Source organism: Dipodomys merriami, unplaced genomic scaffold (genome assembly GCF_024711535.1).
Source record: "Dipodomys merriami isolate MVZ:Mamm:240054 unplaced genomic scaffold, mDipMer1.0.p SCAF_1959, whole genome shotgun sequence".
NCBI classification, from domain to species: domain Eukaryota; kingdom Metazoa; phylum Chordata; class Mammalia; order Rodentia; family Heteromyidae; genus Dipodomys; species Dipodomys merriami.
The window spans coordinates 22,585-45,168 of record NW_027203336.1 but is presented as its reverse complement, the minus strand read 5'-3'; positions in this window follow the sequence as shown (position 1 = coordinate 45,168).

Genomic DNA, 22,584 nt, shown 5'->3' with positions numbered 1-22,584 from the left:
CAAGTACAATGATCAAGTCTAAAAATAGTCAATAAAATATTTTATGGTTTTATGGTAACTTCTAATTATGAGTAAATAATTATAATAGGCATGACAATACTATACACTATGATCATGTTTTAAAATAAAATAAAATACCATTAACATTCCTTAAAATAAATAAATGTAAAAATATGGACAACACAAAAAAATAAAAAAGAGGAAGGAGAAGGAAGGAAAGAAGGAAGGAAGGAAGGAAGGAGGGAAGGAGGGAAAGAGGGAAGGAGGGAAGGAAGCAAAAAAGGAAGGAAGAAAGAGAGGAAAGAGAGAGGAAAAGGAAGAGAAGGGAGGAGAAGAGAAAGGAGAGGAAAGAAAAGGTTAAAGTTTAGATGTGTCTTGAAACTAATCAAAATACTAATAACATTGCTGTATGAATTTACTCACCCTTTCATTTAACAAATATAATATCAGCACAATTATTTTATTTTCTGGTCTAATATTGTAGTTTTATTAGTCTACATATTGTTTCTTTTGGCAAGATAGAACCTAAATACCATGGCTAATGATAGAATATAAGGAACCTGTGTTAGTTGACCTGAATACTTAACATTTTCTATTTTCCTTTTAGTGTTTAAATCTAGAATTTACATTTTCTGATTAGGATTCAAACATGTAAAGGGTAATACCTCTCTGTCAAAAACATGCAAGATGTTGCATTGCTTGAAACATTTTACTACTCATACCCATACACTCTGTTGCTCTAAACACACAAACTACCATGTATGTGTTCATAGCTCTGAAATGGAGCTGGTGGCAGACAGCACTGGAAGCAGAATCTAGTTCAGTCATCCACATTCAGTAATGCATTCCTTTTTTTTTTTTTTGGTGTCAGTGGTGGGGCTTGAAATCTGGGCTTGGGTGCTGTCCCTCAGCTTTTCAGCTCAAGGCGAGCACTTTACCACTTGAGCTGCAGCAACACCTCCAGCTTTTTCTGCTTATGGAATCAAACCGAGGGCCTCTTGAATGCAAGGCAAGCACTCTACCACTGAGCCATCTTCCCAGCCCATGTATTCTATTTTTAGAAAGTCTTCTGCAGTGAATTTTCCCTTAAAAGTATACTACCTAAACCGAATATGTGTACACCTTTGAAGACTCTTCATGATAGGCCAACTTGTTAGGTTTTGTTTTTTTTAATGTTCCCGTTAAGCCTGATATCTTTGAACAAATTTTCAAATTCATCTTGTATTACAGTACCTCCTAAGCTTCAGCTACAAATCCATACTTTGTAAACCCAGTTTTTCACAATTTACGAATGAAATTGCCAATGACATTTTAATAATTGGTTCAGGTCTCTAGGTTTTTTAATGACAAACATTTCACAAGTCTAATGCCTCTGAGCAGCTGTCTATAAGAAGTTAACTTTTCTGCACTGGGACTATCTATCATTTGGGATACTGGACATCAAGTTCTAGAGCTTAATTGTTGTTTTGTACTTTTTATGGTCTGTAGTTTTTTAGCCTACTCAAAAAGATATATTTCAGCTAGCCAAAACTCTCCTTTTCGATACCCACTTCTCATTATCCTTATTTCTAAAATCTCAGATATGCTGATTAGGCAGCCCTTGTCCCAGGTCATTTTGTACATAAAGATACCACTTCTTTCCCACTTTTGCCCTCTTCTCAGTACTACATAAATACTGTACTATTTAGGTTTAAAATGCTCTCTCTGATAAGAGAAAATAGGGCCAGAATAATTTCAAGATGCAAGCTATTGATAACACTTTGTAGTAAACTTATTCAACCACTTTGGAAAGTAGTATGGAGATTCCTGAAAACACTCCACATAGAGCTCCCCTATGACCCAGCAATCCCACTTTTGGACATTTACACAAATGATCGCAAACAAGACCCTACTATAGCTATCAGCACAACTATGTTTATTGCAGCATTATTTACCATAGCTAAGATATGGAACCAACCCAGATGCCCCCCAGTAGATGAATGGATCAAGAAAATGTGGTATGTATACCCAATGGAATTCTATGCCTCCATCACAAAGAATGACATTGCCCCATTTGTTAGGAAATGGAAAAACTTGGAAAAAATATTATTAAGTGAAGTAAGCCAAGCCCAAAGAAACATAAGTCCCATGGTTTCCCTTATTTGCAATTACTAGTATATATCTGAGACAAGCAGAAAAGGTCAGATAAGTTGATGTTAGGCGAAATGAACCCCAAGATAAGGATTCAAATGTTTTTTCTTTCTTGAGATTGTTTCTAACATAGTTATAATTTCTTTGTTGCTTTGTATGTCCCTTCCACAAGGTATAATCCCTGTTTTCACTGTATTTGATGTTGGTATAATTTGTGGAGGGGAACGGAAAAACCAAATTGTTTAAATAGGGATACAGGTGGACCCATTGCAACAATGAGATGTACAAGACATTATGTCAAAAACGAACTTCACAACTTTGGTGGGGAGGCTGGGGAGATGGGGAGGGATGGGAAGGGGAAACAAAGAAGGAGGCAACAATGCTTGATAAGAAATGCACTCATTACCTTGTAACCTTTGTAACCCCTCTGTACAGTGTTTTCACAATAAATTTTAAAAAAGAAATCAAAAGTCTGATAAACACTTTCTTCTCTTCCAGTAGAATCCTCTCTCCATTTAAAGAACAAAATAAAAAAGGAGACCAAAGACAATGATCTCTTTCTTGAGACTTAGAGAAAAGTCAGAACTTTCATTAGGAAGTAATAAGGATCATTATATGGCAGTGTCCTTGGCTTTCATCTGAGGAATTTTTTAAAATGTCTTAACATTTATGGGACTTAAGAAACATGTCATTCTTTGTAGTTCATATAGAAACATTTGCTTATCTAAAAAAGAAGCCCAAGTTGGAGGTTGGAGGAGGGGGGAAAGAAGCCTCAGAAGTTAGAAACTTTGGTTTATGTAAATGGTGAAAAATAACCCAGAAAATCTGTGACTCCAGACACAAATGAAGAGAAATGACAAAGGTATCAAGGCAAAGAAAGCACAAGATATTTCATTGGTGGCCACAGCCCTCATTCAAAATGTGAGCACTAGGTAAGTCCCTCCATCTAGACTTCTAGACTTCATTACTAAAGGAAGTTGGTACCAAAGTTCTTAACATTTTAGTTCGATGTTTTGAAAAAAAGAAGTTTTCTAAATTAGTTCTTCCAAATGTCTGTAGATCTAAAAATATTCAAAGAAATTGGCATGAACACTGAATTAGAAGAAAAGAATTTGTCTGTTTTCTAGCTTCCAAAATTAACTTGGAAATGAAATTAGGAAACAGAGGATGGAATGCACACACATACACACACACACAGACAGCTGGTAGCTATTACATAATGTGGACAATTCTTGAAGAAAGAATAAATAAGCCAAATAATCATCATATCTGTCTTTTAATTATTTTAATTAATTAAATTAAGTCCAATTGATTTAATTAAAGGTACGATTCTCTTGGATTTGTTAGCCTAAAGTGGATTTGTACCATGATCCTCCGCACTGAGCCTCCTCATTGGCTTGGATTATAGGCATGAACTACAGGTGCCCCAGTGTCATATTTGCATTTTATTTTATTTTTTGGTCAGTCATTGGGCTTGAACTCTGGGCCTGAGTGCTGTCCCTCGGCTCTTCAGCTCAAGGCGAGAGCTCTACCACTTGAGCTGCAGTGCCACTTCTGATTTTCTGGTGGTTTATCACAGATAAGAGTTTCATGGACTTTCTTGCCCGGGCTGGCTTTGAATCACGATCCTCAGATGTTAGCCTCCTGAGTAGCTAGGATTACAGGCGTGAGCCACCGGCACTCAGCTTATATCTTCATTATTTTACATTTATGAAAGTAAATGGTCATATTTGGAATAGCTTAATTTTAGCTTGTTTTTGCATATTTTAATTCAGTCACTTGAATATCTGAAATGCAAAGTTTGGGTTTGATTCCTCAGCCCACATAAGCAGAAAAAGCTTGAAGTGGCGCTATGGCTCAAGTGGTAGAGCACTCCCTTTGAGCTGAAGAGCTGAGGGACAGAGCCCAGGCCCAGAGTTCAGCCCCCAGGACTGCCCCCCCAATAAAAAAAACCTTTTACTTAAAGTAGAACTTTCAAAGATAAACATACTATAAAAGGCATTTTACTTCATATTAGATGCAAAATGCATCTACAGTAATACTAAAATTCTCCAGTCTCTGAACATTGCCTCTTCTCTATACATATTTTTTTTAACTAGAAGCTTATTTTTGTTTGTGTTATTTGGTACTGGGTCTAATATTTGCTGATTGTATTTGCTTGGGTATCATTCTACCATTTGAGCCATGCTTCTGGCCTGGTTTTATTTTAGATGAGAGGCACAGTACCTCTGACTTTTCATCACTAAAGCTGGCCTTGAACTGTTAGCATCCAGATCTCAGATTGCTGGGTAGCTAGGATTGCAGGAATGAGTCCATAGCTCTTGGCTTTAGATGCTTCTTTTTAAGGTAATATTATTTTTTCTTACTTATTATGCACTAATTTATGTAATAATTAAATTATGTAATTATCGATTTTAAATTCAAGGGTCATAGGTAGATGCAAGGATCTCATAGACTCCAGGCAATCATACCCCTGAATCTGAAAGAAGTGGACAAAGTTTAGAAAGGACTCTTTGAAGGGGAAGATGAAGAGATCCTTGAGTCTTGATCCTTATGAGTGAGAACTGTCTGCTCAGCCTGTGAGTCAACAACATGCTCTTACCTTGTAACTCACTTGATGGTTTATATCTGTAATTCCTAATCTAGGCTGTTGGCTACTAAGAGGCAAAGTTCTTTTTTCCATATTTATGTTTTATTGATTTCTGTATCAGACAGAGAAACTTACCACAACTGCTTATTCACCAAAACAAGACATTACAGAAAGGAGATGCAGAAACAGAAACATCCAGCTGCATCTTGCAAAAGTCTTTTGTAAGAAATTTGCAAAGATGGGAAACAAAACCACTCTTCTAATTTATTTGTTTTTGTCTTTGTAAATATGGTTATATTTTGTAAAATAAGTTCTTTCCATATTTCATATTAAATTTTACTCTCATTGTTAATTAAGTTTCATAAATTTAACAATAGATCATTAATAAATTAGGGATTATTGTCATTTAAGTGGATAAATGAAAGTTAAATAAAAGTGGATAAATGAAAGTTAAATAAAAGTGGATAAATGAAAGTTAAATAAAAATTAATTCCTAATATGATAAATATTTGTACATATTATTCAGAAAACAAAATCTATTTTGGGGAATCAATCTTCAGAATTTTAGACGGTCAGATCAAAAATGGGCAAGAACTTCCTCAAATGAAGCAAATTTGATCAGGAGATAATAATGCCATGTATCTTGGTACAATTTTTTCAGTGGTTTTGCTAAAATAAAGTACAAAGACTAGGCCAGAGACATGCCTAAAGAACCTTTCTTTCTGGTTGGCATAATTTGAAGTAGAAAAGATCTGAGTATTGAGTAGCTCAAGCTTATTATCTTAACTGCCCAGGAATCTGAGGTACATAGGATCAGTCCAGCAAAAAGCTGGACTGGTGGAATGGTTCAGTTATGAGAGTGCCAGAAAATCAAACAAACTGGAGTGAGAATGCACTACCTGCAAATTAATAAAAAATGAAACAAGAAATTCTCATCTCAGAGTGAGTAGCATTGATTAAGTATGTTTAGCACTTAGTATGGAGCACATTCTATCATATACTGCAAATCACTTGTAGAACACAGAGTGAAGCAGAACTCTTCTGGTTATTATAATTGACATTTATACTAACAATATCTAGTAACTAAACAGGGACAGGAGCAAATTCCAAGCAGAAAATAGTGATCACCAAATAAAGTACAAATTCTTCTTCTATTTGGAATAAAGCATGATGCATCAACATGTAAACTATTTATTACTTTAATCAAAAATATGTATATATTTGTTACTGAGCTGTATTTTACTATATCTGCAAATATAAATTATTGGTTTTACTCCATAAAATTTTCCACGTCAAAGTCACACACATACATATGCACACACACACGTATGCATGCACACACATGGATGCATACACACAAATACTTTCCTACATTCTGTTGAATATTGATTCAAGAATCTCAATTGGGGGGTAGTGGGATGGGAAGAGCAAACAAAGGAGGAGGCAACAATGCTTGATAAGAAATGTACTCATTACCTTGCCCATGTAATTGTAACCCCTCTGTACGGTATTTTCACAATAAAAAAAAAGAATCTCAATTGTCACTCAGGCCATCTAGCATGTAAGGAAAAGCTAATAAAAACTTTCAATACACTAATGCTACTTAGATATATACCTATGATTTACTAAATGATATAGAAATAATGATATCATGACTTCGAATATATAAAAGCTATAATACCCATTCAGCCTATTATTATTTAAATGTCAAAGCTCTATTCTAGAGGTAAATTTGGTTTAAAGTAGAACGTTTCAAACAAAAGAGCAAGAAATATGAGGTTAAGCAGAGTGAGGAACCAAAGCTTCTGTCTGTGGCATGAAGCTTGATAGGTTATGAATTGATCTCTTGATATACTAAGAGAGGGAGGCCCTCTGACCTGGCCTACAGGGAGTAACTAGAGCAATCTGGAACAAGGATTGTGTGAAACAGCTGGTAAGTGACAGAAGAACTGTGCCTTGGACTACCAGACTGTCATAAATATTGCACTCTTAATCAGAAAGCATCTGTCTTTTTATTTCCTTCCCAGCCATCTCTGCCTCGCGTTTAATCGATGCAGAATGCTTCTCTTAACAGGTGCACTAGTGTTTACAAATTTAAACCCTTATTTAAATGAAGCTTACAACCAGAGATGTTTCAATTAACAGTACAATACCTTAGAAAAAGGAATCACATTAACATTTGTGCAAATCCAAACCTTGTTTTGCACTGGTGAAATTTTGTTAATAGAAAATTAAGAGTACAGATGCCACAAGGAGCTAAAGAAGACTGGAGTTTAAGTAATTTTAGAGAAACAATATATCTGAATGGGACACACATAAAATATTGGAAAAAGATGTTTAAAATGTCAAGGTCCATTAAAAATAGAACAAATAATGTCCTGCCAACCTGTAAAAAATTATTTTTATATCATTCACTTTTTCCCTACAGTATAGTTTTCCTCTTATCAAGATTTAATCATTAAAAAGAGGTTTATTTTGTTATCCATGGTTTTGCGGTTCAGCTTCAGTTACATATAATTGATCATAATCTGTAAATATTCAGTGAAAAATTCCAGAAATAAACAATTCATTAGTTTCAAGTTGCATCCTTTTATTACTGATAGCATAGTGAGATTGGGAGCCAGGTTTCCTCATCCTGACACACAGTGTAGCTCACTTCTCTGCAGTGTATCTGTACAGCCTACACTACTCTCCTATTGATTACCTAATTCTGTCAGTCATCAGGCTGACTGATGCTCTCACTGCAAAAGAGCTCAAGTAGCCTTTCTTTGATTTAACATTGTGTCCTAAATGTACAATAGTTTAATTGAAAGCTGTATTACAGTATATTATGAAAACAATTATCATTTGTCATCATTGTTATTCACTACCTGGCACCAGTTTGTATGGAGAAACCAGTCTTACAGAGCTCAGGGGTCTCTGCCATTTCAAGCATGCATTAGGGTTCTGGAAAGTGTCCCCAGTAGAAGGGTAATAGTCTCATATTTGTTCTTACATGGTAAAGAGCATATATTTTCAGAAATTCTAATATATACAACATAGCAACATGGGCTAAATTTTAGGTTATTCCTTCAAAATGTGGATGAAATTTGGTTAATTTAGAATACATATACTTTTGTGTGTGAAAGCAAGAGAATTGTTCATTGTAGATATTTGTTTAAAATGAGTACACATAACCTGAGTTTCAGTGGTTCATGTCTGTAATACTAGTTACTAGGTGGCTGACATGTAGAGGATCACAGTGCAAAACAAACTTGGTCTGCAGAATCTATGAGATCCCATTCTAAAATAAATAGCAAAAAGCCACACCAGAGGTGTGGCAGAACATCAGCAGGAATCATCCAGCAAATAGCATAAGAACCCTGAGTTCAAATCCTGGAACCGGCATCCCCCAAAAATGTCATAGATAATATAGAGAAGCCAAGTGAATATTGAATGTGATATAAATCTGTAAAACCATAGCCTCTCTGTACTCTATTCTCTCTTATTTATTTATTTATTTTACAGAAAGAGGAATTGAACAATTACTCTTATTAACTAAAGTTTAATTTTCTATTTTTGGGGGGAGGACTAACAGTATTGGGGATGGAATTGAGGGCCTTATAGTCTCCCTCACAGCTAGTGACTATCTGCTCACAGCTGGTGCCCTACCACCTGAGCCTCACCTCCAGTCTATTAACTGCACTCTTAGACAAATACCATGGCAGATTCTTTGGGAGAGATCATGGCAAACTTGAGAGAGCAATGTTCAGTCAGCTGATTATTTCCATGGAAAAGGAAAACCCCAATATTTCCAAAAAATTATTTTTAATAAGGAAATTAAATTGGTGGACTTAATCTTGCCGTTGGGCTTCTAATTTGGAACCTTTATGCAATAGTTTAAAATGTGGCCTGAATGCCAAACAGATCTGAAGGGAGCTTCTGTACTGACTGTTTAATGTCTTTGTGACTTTGATATTAAATTCCATTTCATTTTCAGTGAAAAAAGAGTTAATGGTAGTAGCTGGATTATAACTTATAAAAGATTAAATTATAAAAGTGGTATACCTTGTTATAATAGCAAGCTCTCAATAAATGGTAGACATTTCCTAGATGAACATAGAGAAACACTTGGGGGCTGGTAGCTCATGCCTGTAATCCTAGCTATGCAGGAGGCTGAGATATAATACTCAAAGTCAGATGGGGCAGGAAAAAAAGACACACCTCCAATCGATCAACAAAAAAGCCAGAATGGAGCTGTGGCTCAAGTGGAAGAGTGATAGCCTTGAACACAAAAAGCTCAGGGATAATCCCAGGCTCTCCGTTCAAGCACCAGTACCATCACTAAATACATAGACAGACAGAAAGACAGATTGACAGGCAGACAGATTGAAAGTTTTCAAGTTAGAGAAATAGAGGCATGTAATTTGAAAAAGGATCTCTGTAGCTTGACAAATAATATACAGATACATGAAAACTCGGGGTTCCTAATTCCTAGTGTACCCAGCTATCTTCCTAAATATTGACCATTAAAATTATATTTTAATTGTAATTCTAATCGAAATTTGAAATAGGCTTTATCTTAAATTAGTATTACTACCCCAGCCTGTTTATGAGGGCCACTTTTTTGGAAGACTTTGTTCCAGACTTTCACTTGAATAGTTAATATTTGAATTAATGAAAGATGAGGAAAGATAGAGAAATTGTCACATATTATGTAAGCTAAGTAGACAGGATAACTAAGCAGGCTAGATTAGATTTTGTGATGGAAATAGAGTATTAGTGAAAATGCTGTTGAGTATTAATAAAGCCAATGAACTAAAGAAGTTTAGTTTAAAGCATTACACCTCTTGGTAGTTACACTAAGGTTCTGTGGGTTTTTAGCCTTAGGAGATGCTGATAAATGACAGGTAGCTCTTTGAAATATTTTTGTAATTATTCTATATATCTAAAATTATTTCAAAATTGAAAGTCAGGGAACTGTATTTCCCCAAAGTCTCTTAAGTAGACTATAGGTACTGTTAGTGGTTTGGGAGGGCACAAACTTCACAACTTTGAAATGTATTATGATATTGAAGTTAGTTATGATCCTTACAGAAATCCTTTTACTCTCTTACTGTACATTCTTCAAAGCACACCTATGCCTCAAACTTGGAACCAGTAAGTTAGTAGCTGGTGACCTTTGTGTCCTGGTAGATATTTATTTAGTGTCTGGGGACAATTTACCACAACCAGTAAGTATTGTTGATGTTTTGTTGCTTGTATTTATTGAATTAGCATTTTTATGGTTATCTTTGTGTTATAGCATACATTCTTCTCACAGCCATTCATCAATAACATCAGAGATTTGTAGGGGTATAAAATTTGAGACAGAAATGTTATTAGCTCTGAATTGCCAACACAAATGTAAACTGAGAAGAGTAATCCATTAAAAGGAGAAATTGCAAGTATGTACTATTGAAAAGCTGAGTTTAAATGATTTATTACATATGTATGTTGTTTGATAAGAAACTTTGTAAAAAGTAGCTACAAGAACAATGATGTTTTCTTCAATGGCATTTCCACAGAATGTTTCAGGACATATTTTGTAAAACTAAGGAAATGGATTAAAAAAAATGACTACCACAGACCTTGTGTCCAGAAACCTAGACTTACTTGTGTAAACTTGGAAAATAAGTTAAATTCTAAAAGTTTTAATTTTCTCACTAGAAAGTTGGGGTAAGAAAATACTTAAATCTCAGCAGTAGTGAAAATTAAAAATAAATAATATTTAGAACAAATATGAAAGTTTCATTAAGTGTCTTACAAGAAGAAATATTGTTATTGCTTTTATTGTTATTGCTCCTGTATTATTGTGACATATTGGAAAAATTACCTGTAACAATGTGCATTATAAAAGAATTGAAAAAAATGTATTTTAACATTCAAGCAAATTAATGATGGGATTCTAATTTCCTTAACTTCTTTACTAATTGACATAATATAAATATTATTACCACAGATAAAACTCTTCTATAGTTACAATTCCTCATTAAAGCTGTATCCAAGTGTTTTGCTATAGGCTAACACAGAAATAAAGGTTAGTATTTGTTCTTTGGGGATTTCACACAAAATCCTCTCATCCCAAGCATTCACATTTTGTAAGGGAAAAATCCATTAAATAATTCTCTCAATCTTTGCTACTCATTAGGCTAAAATCTGAGGACCAACTTTGAAGCCAGCACAGGCAGATAAACCTGTGAATCTCTTCTCTCCAATTAACCTGCATGGGAAATGAGGATCTGACTAAAGTGGTGAAATACCAGCCATGAGCCAAAAAAACTTATAGGACAGCACCAAGGCCCTGAGTTAAGCCCCAGTACCCAGTAAACACACACACACACACACACACACACACACACACACACACACACACACACACAATTTTCTCTACAAAATCAGTATGAGCAAAGTTAATTTTCATAAATGATTGGGTCTCTTTTTAGCTACTTTTACAGAATGGTAATAAAAATATTTTTGATGTTGAGAGTTAGATGTTTGGGTGTCACTGGAATATTTGATTAGCTCCTTCAGACTAAGCCAGATCAGCACAGTGTTGTGAGTTCTCACCACATCACCAGGCCTTGTTTCCAAATCTTCTCCTATTCACACCTGAGATCCACCCACTGTTGTTCATCAGATGACATCCTAGGAAATTTTTTAGTTGTCAATTGTTAATAAGCTCCTCCCTTGCCAGGAAGTGTCCCAATCTTAAAAGTTGGAAATTTTCCACCAATACGTTGTCCTGCAGTCAAATAATAACTACTGTGATAGTTATAGCTGATGGAGCCACAATCTGAGCTCAACATTATCTAATGTTCAGTTTCATTTAAACCTCACCATAGTTCTATGAAGTAGATTCCTAAGTACACCTAAGAATCTCATTTGTAAAATTATGCTGAGCAAAGTCCAATATTTTGCCTACAAAGTGTCAGAGTCAGAATTTTGTCCAATTCCCAAGGCTATACTAGATTAGTTCTAAATTCTTGGCAGAAAAGTATAGCAAAATGAATTAGAAACATGGAAAAACTGCTGGTGTTCAACTTGCTAATGAGATAGGAGCTGAAACATTGGGATGGAGGAAATGATATGAGGTATTAGAGATATATCAGGCAGGAAAATGGAAAATGACTTGATTTCTGAATTCACTGGAGATTTCACAGGAGAAGAAATACTTCTCCAACTGTGCTTGTTTTTAACCAATGGCATGTTAAAATCCTAACATACAAAACCAGACAAGTCCAAAAAAATGATCTTTCCCATTTCTTATATTTCATCTCAGCACAACAGGTTTCATCCATAGTTTCTCTGTTTCATGAGTTTGGGTTGTCATTATTATGTATTATGTGTTATGTATTAGAGTTAGTGAGGATTGACTATTTCCATGGCATTTAAAAGGGGAGGGCTGAGAGGATCGCTACAGAGAAATGTGAACTAAAAGTTGCTAAAAAGCTACTATGTAACTAGAATCAAGTTTTCCACAGATCATGGAAAGACATTCGGCCCATCACTATTTCAAGAGCAATGTAGGCCTCACTCAGTTAAATAGTCATAATTATTTTAATGTAAAAATTATTTCAAACTGACTATTCTCTATACTTTCAAATAGTACTCAATAATGTGTGACCAATTTGTAAATAAAGATAAAATATCCCAAAAGATTTATATTTATACTCTACAATGATATAATTCTGAGATGAAAAGTAAAGACATCTATCCCATGGATGAACACAAGCTAATTAAGATAAATCATACTTTTGAAATATTTCTTGGGAATAAGAGGGTGGTTTCCTTCTTCAGAAACTGTCAGCTCTTTTCCAAGCAGGCAAACTATTGACAGATCTTGGGTGGCTCATTCACCAGGCTCCCATAACATAAAGCTGATGAAATGCATTTTTCCTCAGGCCAAGAATGGAAGATCTATGGCCTATGTCATCTGTTTCTGTGAATACCAAAGATTACAATTATGTTTTGATGTTAATCCAACAACTACAAATTTCTGGTTGCAAAGCATACCGTGAAAATGTGAGTGACAGCATAAATCTTTTCCAAATTGAATTCGACAAAATTGGAAAGAGCTGATGTTTTCAAATACTGTTAAAAGTCTCTGAACAAGAATAACTCTCTCATTGAAGCCACTTTCTAGAGTGACCTGTTTGGTATGACAGACCAGAAGCCATAATGAAATTGAATTCGTCCCAACAGCTTCACTGCCTATGACTGTGTTACATTGCTTAGAAACAATCACCTCCAAGGCCTTCTTGTCCTCATAAAAGAACTGCACAGTGGGAATTCCAAGATCGTTGATGAAGTACTGGGCATCACCTTGGATCTGTACAGAACTGACATTCTTCTCCCAGCAATGTGCTCTTCTGGTACAGTTGAACTTAATTTTCTGAAAAAATTAAATGTTTAATTGGTATTATGTTTTGCAGGCAATCTCTAAGTCATTGCTGCTCAATATGGTCCATGGTTCAGAGCATTAGTGTAGCGCGGGAGTATAATACTTAAAACATACATTTAGAACACTCAGGCATCAATCCACAGAAGAGTAAGTCAGAAAATGATAGAAACAATGTACCATACTCTTTATAGTGTCCAAGCTATACAAAGAGCCCGGATGAGCCACAACTGGGTGATGTATCAAGAATGGGACATATACACACATATAAATTTATATATATATATATATAATATATATATATATATGATACATATATTACTACATAACATGCACACACAAAAAAGGAATATTATTAACCAAGAAAGAATAAAATATGAAACAAATGGGTCTGCCATCCATTATATTATTTGGAATATATTATATGGAATCCATTATAGTAAGCAAAGTAAGCCAGATTCAGAAAGAATTTTTTTTGGTTTTTGGTTGGTCGTGGGGCTTAAAATCTGGGTTTGGGCGCTGTCCCTATGCTCTTCAGCTCACAGCGAGTGCTTACTGCTTGAGCCACAGCGCCACTTCCGGTTTTCTAGTGGTTTATTGGAGATAAGAGTCGCACGGAGTTTCTTGCCTGGGCTGTCTTTTGAACTGCGATCCTCCGATCTCAGCCTCCTGAGTAGCGAGGATTACAGGCATGAGCCACCGGTGCTCGGCAGAAAGAAAATATTGTAGGTGTTTTCTCCTTTAGAAACACTAAACCTAAAGCAGAAATATGCGCGTTCACACCTAAGCGTGACATATGAGCATATATAAACCTATGGACACGCATGTACATGAACATCACATATCGTTCTGAGTACAGACTATGCAGGTAAGAAACCTGATAGGATCCCTTGAGACAACTTGTAGTAGAACAAGAATGACTGTGAGGGAGTGGACAGCTGTGTGGTGTGTAGGAGCTAACAGGTGCGGTAGGTGACAAGAGAGAAGAAAGGAGAGGAATATGGTCACAGTACTTCCTATACATGTGTGGAAATGCAACTGTCAAGCTGGCTGAAACTGGTTTGGGAGAGGGGAGAGTAGGTGTAAATAAGGGGGGACTCTAATCAAGTTGTGTGTTTATATACATATATATGCATACATATGCACATATATAAATGCTCATATTAAAAATGAATCCCAGCCGGGCACTGGTGGCTCACGCCTGTAATCCTAGCTACTCAGGAGGCTGAGATCTGAGGATCGCGGTTCAAAGCCAGCCCGGGCAGGAGAGACCGTGAGACTCCTATCTCCAATAAACCACCAGAAAACCGGAAGTGGCGCTGTAGCTCAAGTGGTAGAGCGCTCGCCTTGAGCTGAAGAGCTGAGGGACAGCGCCCAGGCCCAGAGTTCAAGCCCCACGACCGACCAAAAAAAAAAAATGAATCCCCCTTGATGCTAATAATAATAAATAAAATTTATGACTAAGGAAACATGCAAGTGCTCAGTGTTGTGTGTGGTGGGCATGTTTGGAGTTGGAGGCAGGACTATTGAAACCCTGTTCTGAGGTCCTGATATCACCAAATTGTGACAGGCTTTGGCCACTCATGGTTTCTGATTTCGTTTTTGAAGTATTTTATTGTTCATGTATTTTGACTAGAACAAGTTTAACTTGATTTTTTTATAAAAGGAATTTTGACTCATAAATGTTATACATAGAAGTTTTTCTATTAAAGGATAGAAAAGTAGCATGTAACTCTATTCTTAAAATATTTTTCCCCAAACTATAGACCAAGCAAGGAAATTCATGCCTATAATCTCAGCTACTCAGAGCTATCTAGAGAATCACAGTTTAAGCACAGTCCAGGCATAACATTTTGAAGACTCCATCTAAACCAATAAATCTGACCTCTGTTCTATTGTCATAATTATGCAGGAAGAATGAGTAGGATCTCAGTTCAGGGTAGTCTGAGTAAAAATATAAGACTCTATTTGAAAAAAGGCACCAAAGCAAAAAAGCCTATAAGCATGATACAAGTAGTAGCCCAACTACCTCATAAATGCAAATCCTAATATAACCAAAAACATAAATGATAAATAAGTATTTTTGAAAGAGCCTACAGAAATAAATCCTTCATTAAGTTATATATGCAGAGAAGCAGCCATAGAGAAGGGAAACTTAAGTTTGTGCCTCTGTGTGTGTGTGTGTGTGTGTGTGTGTGCGCGCACACGGGTGCGTGCGTGTGTGTGTGTGTGTGTGTATGTGTGTGTGTATGTGTATGTTTGTGTATGTGTGTGTGTATACCAGCTCTGGGCCTTGAAGTCAGGTCTTGGGCGCTGTCCCTTAGCCTTTTACAGTCAAGGCTAGCATTCTACAATTTGAGTCACAGTTCCACTTTGGGCATTTTGCTGGCTAATAGGAAATAAGTCTTCCCAGGCTGGTTTTGAACAGAACTCCTCTGATCTTAGTTTCTTGAGTGACTGGAATAACAACTGTGAGCCATTCAGGCTTAGCTAGGTATTTCTTTTTTATTTTATTGTAAAGGTGATGTACAGAGGGTTTACAGCTACATAATGAGTACATTTCTTATCCAACAGTGTTACCTCCTCCCTAATTTTCTACCACGTTCCCTCCCCTTGACTCCATTTATTCCCCAAGTAGTAAAGTTCATTTCCAATATAGTGTCTTGTGATTATCACTGTTGCATTGGTTCACACTTTGTCTTTTGCCTAAGTAGCATTGTCTAGCTTATAAAAACAAATATTTTACTTTGCAAAAATTAATTAAAACACTAAATACTATGAAAGGATTACTATTTTATTATCTTTTTAATATTTTTATATTATACAGTTACTGTATAGAGGAGTTACACTTACATGAGTAAGGTAATGTGTACATTTCCTATCGAGCATTGTTACCCCCTCCTTTGTTTTTTCCCTACAATCCCTCTCTCCCCACCTCCCTAAATCCTACTCCCCTCCGCCAAGTTGTAAAGTTCATTTTCATCATAGTGTCTTGTACATCTCATCGTTACAGTGGGTCATCCTACATCCTTGCTTCAGCATTTTGTTATTTCCCTTCCCCTCCACAAATTAGAAAAATGTATATACAAGATGCATTCACCAAAATCAAATACAGTGACAACAGAAGTTATACCATGGGTGAGGAACATACAAAAGAAACAAAAAAATCACATAGTGCATTGAAAACAACAGAAACAAAGAGAAACCTCTTATGATTAATTGTTATCTTTAAGTAGTGGTACAAACTGTTTTAATTCTACATGTCAGTGTATGAGTTGAATGTATCCTAATCAAATATCTCCCCTTCTTTCATTCTCTCCTATCTCCTCCAACCTCATCCATCCCTCCAAGTTACTTCATCCATGTTCACATATGTACATTGAATATTATGACTCACCCACCCTTCTCTCCATTTGTCTATTCCCCTTCCCATAACTTTGCCCCCAAACACATGCTCTGGCTTCCTACTATTCATTTTTTATTAAACTGTAAAAACAAGTTTTTTATAGCTAGCATTATTAAAAATGCCTTCTTTAAGTTGTTCTGAAATCTAGAGTCTATGCACAATGCAGGCATCCTAGTCATCAGACAGAAGAAACCTAGTTTTCCAGGCAGTTGCTGTGGGTCATGGGTATAACATTTACTGTTGGGCATGAGGTAGGGGCTCATGGCATCTTGACACTGAATCATTACACTGACTTTGTAACTTTGCATGTTCCTTTACCATGGTATCATTCTGAAAATAAATTCAAATATATCCTTTCAAAACACTTGAAGGTCAAAGTGTGGTACCACACACTGAATGTCCCAACCACAATAAAAGTGGATTTTGTTCCCACATGTCTGGTATCTTCTGCAGCATGTCACTAATAATTTCATTTCAGATATTCATCACTCTTAATGTTCAATGCTTTCAATGTCTGCTGGGCATTACTCTAAAGAACTAAAAGATATATCAACAGAATAATGAATAAAATCTATTCACAGAAGAAAAAAATATAAATGGCCAATAAATTTAGAGATCAGTTTTAAGTGTTATCTGTTTTGACCTAGCAATTCCTTATCCTATTTTTTTTTCCTTTTTGGTGATGGCCCTGGGATTTGAACACAGGGCTTTTCGCATGCTAGGAAGATACTCTAAAACTTGAGCCACATATCCTAGCTTCTTTTGTTTTTGTTCTTTTTCAATTAGGGTCTTCTGCTTATGTCTGAAGCTGGCCTTCACTCCTGTACAGGCATGTATCCTCAGGCCCAGTTTATTTGATTGACATGGTAACTGTTGATCGGTCATTATTGATTGCTGTTTGCTTGAGCTGCTCTCAAACATGATTTTCTAATCCCTGCCCCAGAGAAGCTGGGATTATAGGTGGAAGTCACTGCACCTCACCAAGCAGTTCCTCTTAGAAAAGTCAACCTTAGTAGACTTGCAAAAACTTCCTTATGATTTCCTTTGAAGACTCTCTTATATATTAACTCCACCACAGGTAATAGAGCTTAAAGCAATACATAGTGAGCTTACAAAGTTCTTTCTTGATTTGCTGAGGAGAGAAATAGTGAGGATAGAGCCAATGAATGCTTTGAAAATATAGAAACCATAAATAAAAATAAATACCTTAAGAATTAAGAATGAGTTTCTTAGATATCAGTTTCAAGTTCTGCTAATGGCTCAGTACAGGGTTATCTTTGTCCTTTCTTCTGTGTCCCTTATTAATTAGTGTTTCCTCCTTGTCCTAGCACCAAGAAGTGTAATTTGCATACATTTACAGTACAGAGAAGACCTCTTCTGGCCAGAGTCAGTGCTAAGCTAACATCATGGTTGACAGGAATCCCAGTTTTCCAAGTGAGCAACTATTTTCATTAAGTCTTTCACAAGACAGAAAATCAGCTTTGTGGATTAGGTTGTTTGGTTGTTTTCAGGACAATGGAACTTTCAGGAGCAATACTTGGCCCTTGCAAGTAAGGAAATAGTCTAAAGATAAAGTGGCTTGACCACAGTTCCACAGCCTGATGTTATTTAATGTGACAGGCATTAGAACTTGGGTGGATAAGGAAACTCTTACTCCAGTGCTCTTGTGGAAAAAAAAAAGCATCCTCATTTTTCCCAAACATGAATGAATTGTCTTTGTCTCATGAGGTGGGAAACAAGAACAGCATGCTCTGAACTATTGGCCAATTATACATAAGTAAGTCGAATGAAGATGTAAGTACCCTACCCCAGAAAGTACATGTGCACATATAGCCACAAACAAAACAGAGGATGTTCAAAGAATTATCATGATCATCTATCTCTCTTTCTCAGATCACACTTGCTTCGTGTATTAATTTTGTGGGAAAGTAAAGAATACTTCTTTCTGTTCACTGAACCTGCATGCAATGTGGTGACAGCATTATGACTGAATATTACTCTAGCTGAGGTTTTGGATCCTTAGAAAAAAAATCAATCAGATCAGAAATGTGCACTCACCCCAGGAAGCTTTGACCCTACTGTGCTCTTCAGTGTGGCCATGGGTTAAAGCTACCCCACCATCCCTGTTACAATTGTGTCTACCTTGTATCCCTTCCAACACATAGAGAACTTAGAACAGTTTGGATGTGATCAAGAAGACGAAAGAGAAAAGTATCTCATCAATAGGATGTTGAATAAATACAACATAATGCTGCATCACATAAAGGTAAAGTAATACATATTAGTGTTTACCCAAGAGCTTGTTTTTTGGTGTCTCCAAACATACTTCCCAGCATGTACAAGACAGACCTAGTCAATTTGTATTTAAAGGCAAGTTGATTTAATATTTTTGGCAAAACCATTCAGTTAATTCACAGGAAGTCCAGATCTCACTAGAGAGCCTTCTCTGAATTTTTTTTAAATTTTATTTTATTTTATTTGAGAACATACTGTACAGAGGGGTTACAATTACATTGGCAGAATAATGCATACATTTATTACCAAGCATTGCAGCCTCCTCCTTTGTTTACCCTTCACCTCCCTTCCCAGCCTCCCCCCTCCCCCCCACCCAATCATACCCCCCTCCCCCCCACACACCGACATTGTAAAGCTTGCTTTGACATGACATTTTGTAATTCTCCTTGTTGCAACAGGTCCACCTGAATCCTTAAACGACTTGGTTGTCCCCATCTCCTCCACATGTTATACTGACATCAAATATAGTGAAAGCGGGGGTTACACTGTGGGGGAGGGACATACAAAGCAACAAAGAAATAATCTTATAAATGCATTAGAAACACATGCATGAAAGAAACGAAAACATTAAAATACATATTTAAGGGTTCATTTTCCTAACATTACATTATCTGACCTTTTCCGCTTGACTCATACCTATACTAGATATTGCAAATAAGGGAAACCATGGGACCTATGTTTCTTTGGGCCTGGCTTACTTCACTTAATATAATTTTTTCCAAACCTTTCCATTTCCTAACAAATGGGGAAATGTCATTTTTTTCTGATGGAGGCATAGAATTCCATTGTGTATATATACCACATTTTCTTGATCCATTCATCTACTGAGGGGCTTCTGGGTTGGTTCCATATCTTAGCTATGGTAAATAATGCTGCAATAAACATAGTTGTGCTGGTAGCTTTAGTGTGGTCTTGTTTGTAAACATTTGGGTAAATGCCCAAAAGTGGGATTGCTGGGTCATAGGGGAGATCTATGTGAAGTCTTTTGAGGAACCTCCATACTGCTTTCCAAAGTGGTTGAACAAGTTTACATTCCCACCAACAATGAAGTAAGGTTCCTTTCTGTCCACATCCCCTCCAGCATCTGTTGTTGTTAGAGTTCTTGATTTTTGCTGTTCTAACTGGAGTGAGGTGATATCTCAATGTTGTTTTGATTTGCATTTCTTTTATGGCTAGGGATGTTGAACATTTCTTCATGTGTCTATTGGCCATCCTTCTTTCTTCTTCAGAGAAGCTTCTCTTTAAGTCTTTCGCCCACTTATTTATTGGGCAGTTGTTTCTTTGAGGATTTGTTGTTGGGTGGTTTAATTTTTTGAGTTCCAAGTATATTTTAGATATGAGACCCTTGTCCGTTGTATGGCTAGTAAAGATCTTCTCCCAATCGGTGGGCTTTCTATTGATCTTGCTAGCTATGTCATTTGCCCTGCAGAAGCTCTGCAACCTTATGCAATCCCATTTGTCCAACCTTTCTTTGATTTGTTGTGCTTCCGGGTCTCTATTCAGAAAATTTCGGCCTGAGCCAAGGAGACCTAGGGTTTCTCCTATTCCATCCTGTAATGTTTTCAGAGTGTCTGCTTTGAGTTCAAGGTCTTTGATCCATTTGGAGTTGATTCTGGTGCAGGGTGATATATAAGGATCTAGCTTTAGTTTTCTGCATGTAGTTAACCAATTTTGCCAGCACCATTTACTGAAGAGGCTGTCTTTCTTCCATTCTATTGTTTTAGCTTCCTTATCAAAGATTAGATGACTATAGGTCTGTAGGTTCATTTCTGGGTTTTCAATTCTATTCCATTGGTCCTGAGGTCTGTTCTTATGCCAATACCAAGCTGTTTTGATTACTATGGCTTTATAGTAGAGTTTGAAATTTGGTATTGATATTCCTCCCGCAGTGTTCTTTCCGTTGCCTTCTCTGAATTTTGAGTGATTCACTAGTTTATTTCCTGCCTAGGAAGTCCCTTGCATTCTTTTTCCTTATTGTAATTCATGAAACTATACATGTGTACAAAGCTAAAAAACAGAGATAAGTAGATTTCAGGCACTGGTGGCTCATACCTGTAATACTAGCTACTCAGGAGACTGAGTTCAAAGCCAGCCCAGGCAGGAAAGACTGTGAGATTATCTCCAATAAACCACCAGAAAACTGAAATGGAACCGTGGCTCAAGTGGCAGAGTGCTCGCCTTGAGCTGAAGAGTTGAGGGCCAGAGTTCAAGGCCCAAGACCAACGAAAAGAAAAAAAGACAAGCAGAGCAAAATTTGCTAGTCAGTAGTAGCTCTAATATAACACTCAAGTTTTTTAAATAAATACTTGGAGTTTCCCTTTCATGAAGAGCCAATCTCTGTTAATGGTGCTGTAACGTGAAACGCCATTGGGTAGAGAAACAATATACTGTCGGGTTTTTTTTTGTTTTTTGTTTTTAATGTATTGACAGGTCTCAAATGCAGTCAATAAATGCAGTCACAGGTCTGGGTTTCTTGCCTCTGCTAGTATATGACAACAGTTGCTTTGGGATTTAGTAAAAGGAAAAATATCCATTTGGTGAGGTGTACTTCAATCTACTCAATCTAGTACCTGTGGGTCCCAGTAGAAATTCACACTGGGAAATGATTGTCCAGAAGCAAAGACGGTAATAAAAGTTTAGTGATGTATCTCACAACAACAAGAAATATATATCAAATTTACAAGCAAGGGTGCATGTGTGATTCTTAGGCACTGAACATTGCTTATCCAATATTGCTCATGTTGAAATCTTGGCAGTTTATAATAAGATCATAATATTTAAGATTCATGAATTTATTATGAGAGAAATAAATTAGACATTGAAGACAGGCAGCAGTGGCCACACCTGCATTTCCAGCTACTCAAAAGCCAGATTAAACAGATAAATACATATCCAATTAACCAGTGAATCGCTGAGCTACAAGTAGAGATGAAGTGTAGAACAGCAGCTCTGAGCCAACAAAATGAGTGAGGATAAAGTTCTGGGTTCAAGGAAAAGAAAAGAATGAGAAGGAAAAAAGGAAATTAGACACTGAAATCAGTCTGCTAATGATATCATGAGGTCTCTTTGGTATATAAAAATCAATTTTATCCAGGTGGGTGCTGGTGGCTCATGCCTGTAATCCTAGCTTCTTAAGAGGCTGAGATCTGAATACTGCAGTTCAAAGCCACCCGGAGCAGGAAAGTCCATGAGACTCTTATCTCCAATAAACCACTCAGCAAACCAGAAGTGGTGCTGTAGCTCAAGTGGGAGAGCACTAGCCTTGAGCTGAAGAGCTGAGGGACAGTGCCCAGTCTCAGAGTTCAAGCCCCATGACCAACAAAAAAAAATCAATTTTATCAAGTCAGTATTTTTTTCTCTGATCCTAGAGTTTGAACTCAGGACTTGGGCGCTGTCCCTGAGCATGTCTATGCCCAAAGCTAGTGCCACTGTGAGCCACAGTGCCACTACCATTTTTTTTTCTGAGTAGCCTATTGGAGATAGGAGTCTCACAGACTTTTCTGCCAAAGTTGGCATTGAACCCCAATTCTCAGTTCTCAGCCCTCCTGAGTAGCTAGGATTACAGGTGTGAGCTACCAGTATCCAATAATTTCAATAATTTCAACAACAAAAATCTATCATGAGTAGCTCACATGTTGTTTACTTGGTGATCAATAGGACCCCAGAAAGCTAATTTCTAGTATGATTATCTGCCCTAAGTCTCTATTTGGGTGGAGCAAAACTGTGAGTTCTTTATATCAAGCT